Below are 5,081 nucleotides of genomic sequence, written 5' to 3' on the forward strand. Positions count from 1 at the left end.
GCCACTGTGCCACGGGAAATAAGCTGCCAAAGGACGAAAATCTCTGCCAAGATAAGCGCGATACGAATTTAACTGTAAAGGGGCGAAAATCCCTACCAGGTTAAGGTGAATCAGCCATACTTGCAGTGACATGTTCTTGTCTAATCACTGACTATCTCTGATCCCTCACCTCTCTCTCTCTCTCTCTCTCTCTTCCTTCCACTGAGATCGTAGTCATGAATGATCAATTTTTACTGTCAGCAATTCTTTTTTTCCTGTTATTTTTTTTATTGTGAATATTATATTTCACTTAACTACTAGTTTTGGTTTAGTTATGAAGTTTGAAAGCTGAATGGGTGAAGCTAAAAGTATAAGCATTCATATACATGAACCTAAGCCAAGAAAGTTTATGAATAGGTTCCTGTACCTCTATTTACAAATTATTCATATCACTGGCTCTCACTTTTATCTCCTCGTCTGGACTCTGAGCACTGTTTTGTTTATAGACATTTGCTCAAAAATTACATTTCAGTCCCATGTGGTCTAGTGGCTAGGATACCTGGCTTTCACCCAGGAGGCCCGGGTTCGATTCCCGGCATGGGAATAGTTTTCAGAATATTAAGAGGCGTTGAGGTCTCGGCAATATCGTTTATGGTAAAAGCAGTAAATCTGACAGGATGATTTTTCTTTCCTCAATCACAGTGTTCTCGTTTCCCTTGCAACTCTGTTCACCTATTCCGTCCACACGGACCAAGCACTGCTTATTTCATCAGCTATTCATATCTACTGTTCTTGTTCTTCTGACAGTAAGATCATCTTAAAAGTGATTCCGGTGGAATACAGGCTGAAGTCACCCTTCCCTTGCAGTTTACTGTCCTCCTCCTGCATAATGGGGAGGGAGCTGAAGAACGTTTATAAAACCAGGAACCACCTGGCTATGTCTGTGCCACCATGTGAAAATATTCCTCCCTGCACGTTGATCTACTGATACTTCCTTAATTCACATATCTAACAGTCTTACTTAATTTGTTCTTTTTTAAGATAAATATCTTCTCCCGAGAATTTAAATTTGCTAAAATGATGCAACTATAACTCAAGTTATTAGTTCCTCCCTAGAAAGTAAGATGTCGTTCATACCTTGCGTCAGGTATCTAACTATAGGGACGTGATAATCTGGTGAATGGAGAAATATATGAACTAGTTAGGGGTTAAGTACCTGGGAGCAATGACAGAGAAGAGAGGCAAATATGCGAAGGAAGTGGAAAGTAGAGAGACACAAGGAAGGAAAGTGGTTGGTGCTATGAAGGCTTGGAGAAGGATCGGAGGTGTGAGTGTGGTGGATGGGTAAGGAACGAAGGTGTGAGTGTTGCGGGTGGATGAGCTTGCCTCATTTAGTGTTTACTTTAACATACGGGCGTGGAAGTATATTGTGGCATGAAATGAAATGTCAAGAGGGAGAGCTGTGGAAATGGTCTGTTGAGGAATGTTTTGGAATGGGAAGGATGGACAGGATAAGGGATAATGCAAACCTAGAAAAGAGTCAGGAAGTCTTTGGGCGCAATAGTCAACGTGATCACGCATGGGTAGTATGGCCGTGTCGAGTGAACGTGTGAATAGTGTGGTCTATCTATCTATCTATCTATCTATCTATCTATAGCCCGACGCCCTAATCCCGCAAAGGGTGGTATATCTGAGCTATAGTTTAAATGTGGAACGAGGCGTGGTAAACAAAGAAGGTGGATAGACATGGCAAATGAGTGTGAGCAAAGACTTGGTATAGTGAGTGATGAGGCTAGGGAACTGATAGTTGCTTGAGTTGGTTGGGAGAATTTTTTACGGTGGAGTGTGTGACAAGGTTCTAGCATCATTTTTCTTTCCTCGCGAAGAGACAGTCGTCGGACTGACTCCAACTGATGAGTGGTATGAAGCTCGTAGGTGTAGATGTTCGTGCTTATGAGGTGTAGTCAGGATTCCAGGGGACTGAATGGTGAGTGAATGAGAGTGTGGCTATTCTGATGGGTAGACTTTTGTTAGTTTCACTTTTTTTTTTCCCATGGCCCTTTGTATCCTACCGTACATACAGCAACATTTTGTTCTCCCTGACAATGTGAATACATGAAAGTGCCCGGAATTTTCCCGCTTTCTTTTCGCTAGTGAGTGTCATCGTTGCTATGGATTGAGTGCAGCCGTGTTAGATAGACCGATAGATAAGTAGATAGATGGATAGACTGATAAATGAATTAATGAATAGATGGACTGACAGAGAGATGAACAAATAAAAAATGTAAAATTACTGAGGAAAACTATTTCCTTAAAACAAATTAGTAGCACAACACGCACTTGGCTCCTGTATCAATCTTTATCACAATCCAGTAGCAATACAAGAATCCCACCTGGTGGCTGCCACTGCCATCCCGTAACTAATATTTACATCACATCGAGTTGCCTTGTACTGCATGACAACAGGGCGCCTGGCGTGGTGGTGCTAGGCCTATAGCGCTTTGTTTGAATACTACCTGGATGTAGCCTACGAAAACCTGCCGCCTTTGATCTTATTCGCCCACTCTTCCCTCCGTTCCTGTTTATCTGATACCACCAGCATTTGTCAACACGACCCTCGAAGACGTGCCCACTGTGTTGACCCTTTGTCATCTCCCACACTTACCCCAAGACCATGTTATCAGTATGTATTTGCGGTGACTCATACCCGTCCAAACCATGCCTTTCCAGATGTGTGTATTTCAACTGCAGTTTTGGCGAACCTCGTGGCCTTATCGCTTAACCATTTCACTACGATAATATTACTTTTTATTCATGGTAATCGCCCGAGCCGAAGTCCGGGTAGGTATTGTTTTTGGTTGAGTTTGTTTGCTTGCATGTTTGTTTGTTAGCAACATTACGGGAAAATGCCTGAATGAAACTACATGAAACTTTCAAGATATGTGGGCACTGGTCCCAAAAGGACCAGTGCCCACATATCTTGAAAGTGACCCTGAAAGGTCAAAATCAAGGTCACGGATATTCAGAGGTCGATAACTTGAAACCTGTTGAAGATATATTTACTATTATCAATATACAGGAACTCCCATATGGGCTTTCATTTGTCACCCAGACCTTTGACCTTAAGTGACCTTGAAAGGTCAAACTCAGGGTCACGGATATTCAGGGGGCTATAACTCGAATATGGCTGAAGATAGAGATATTTACTATTATCAAGATATAGGAAGTCTCATATGGGCTTTCATTTGGCACCATGACCTTTGCCCTTGATTGGTCGAGCGAGGTTCGTTATGCCTGGCACCACTTGTATTATTTTAAACAGTTTCTCATAATAAAAGGGTTAATAAAAGTTACACATAACTCCCTAGTACGAAAAGTTTAGCTTTAGGTGAGCAAAAACTGCTTGATATAGCAAGAATAATCTAAAACGAAATAACAAACTTACTTCACCATCTCAAGCGTATTTTACTAAGATTTCTGGTGTGCCTTAGGGCGCAAATCACATGTACTGAACAACAGCACTTCCAGAGGCATCGTAACTATCTTAATACTATGACACAGTACTGTTATTCACTGTAGTTCTTGCTAATGCTGGGCGATTTTATTTGGCTTTGGAGAGACTTGTCATATTAAAGAGATTAGAGATCGCTTTCATTAATCCTCTCACTGCTAGAGATCTCCCAGATATTTAATGAACTTGTCTGCAGATAACGGGAATTAAGTAAGAAAATACATCATTGGACTCAAGAGAATAAGCTGATCATCACAAGAGTATTTTATAAGTGGCTTTGGATATTTCGCAACACTTCTTCTCTAGGAAAATTCTGCTCTGTGCACCTTTATATTAACTTCGATGTTATCGGTGCAAATTGTGTCAATATGAAAACGACATCCATAACACAGGAGAGAATGTAACAGTGCAATATGCCAAATAAATGAAAAGAGGAGGTGGAACGAAACCCCTATGCCTCCTTAAATACTACTATTGGAACAAATATTACAGGAACAGAAGGAAAACATTTAGGAAGCCTCTAAAGAAAAAACTGTAGGGCTCGCTTCTACGTTTCACGTATCCACAGCTCCCCGTTTCGCCATTATCGATACTTTCGCTGCTATATCTATCTATCTATCTATCTATCTATCTATCTATATATATATATATATATATATATATATATATATATATATATATATATATATATATATATATATATATATTCTTTTGTGTTAAATTTACTACAATACCAGGGGATTTTGTCCAATTAAAAAAAAAAAAGTTCATGGACCCATAGGATTAAAAATACAGGCTACTTATGAAATCTTCCAGTGTCTGGGAAAATCAGTAAGGTAGGCTATTTAACTGAAACAAATACTGGCGATTTTGTCTACATGATAGAAATCCTAGCAGTCAAAGGGTTAAAAAACACTTGTCAAAAAATGTTGTCCGAACAGGTGTAGGCACTGATGATATTTTTGGTTGCGAGGTGCATCGCCAAATAATTCCGTTGCACTTACGAAAGGACACACTACTTGAACCCACTGTCAACGAGAGAGAGAGAGAGAGAGAGAGAGAGAGAGAGAGAGAGACAGACAGACAGAGACAGACAGACAGACAGACAGACGGAGAGAACTGTACTGTACCTCATGATTATTTTGATTAGTTTCCCACTCTTCGGGTGCCTTGGGTTTCTGTGTGCATAACAAAACTGTCCGTTGTAAACTGCAGCGAATTGCTCGGCCAAAAAGCTAATCAAGAGAGTGCGCAAGATATGTGATCCCCTAGGTTTCTAGGGTGTAGTTGTTGTTGCTTAACCCCGGTCTGCCTGGCAGAGCAGATCCGTCTACCATTACGTTATGGAGTCGCTCCATAGGTTCGTTATACCGTTGATGTGATGCCCAAGTCTTACTGTGCTGCACAGCGCTCCATTATCTGCAACATGTTGTGTGGGGTAATTCTACAAACGGGGCATGTGTCATCTGTTACTTCACCCAACCCGAATCTAAGCTGGTAGCTAAGGGGGGTTGGGTGACGCTCTGAGTTAAGCCTAGCTAGGTGAACTCGATCACCTCTATTTAAAGATATCTCAGATGGATAAATGTTT

At 40.9% G+C, this 5,081-nt stretch overlaps 1 non-coding gene across 1 annotated transcript; it reads left to right on the plus strand.

The window, feature by feature from the left end:
- Positions 1-511: 511 nt before the first annotated feature.
- Positions 512-583, plus strand: TRNAE-UUC (transfer RNA glutamic acid (anticodon UUC)). The gene has a single exon. It is a non-coding gene; the product is annotated as a tRNA-Glu (tRNA).
- Positions 584-5,081: the final 4,498 nt, after the last annotated feature.

Source organism: Coenobita brevimanus, chromosome 23, assembly GCF_032717465.1.
Source record: "Coenobita brevimanus isolate Jiangsu-jjx chromosome 23, ASM3271746v2, whole genome shotgun sequence".
In the NCBI taxonomy this organism is placed as follows: Eukaryota; Metazoa; Arthropoda; class Malacostraca; order Decapoda; family Coenobitidae; genus Coenobita; species Coenobita brevimanus.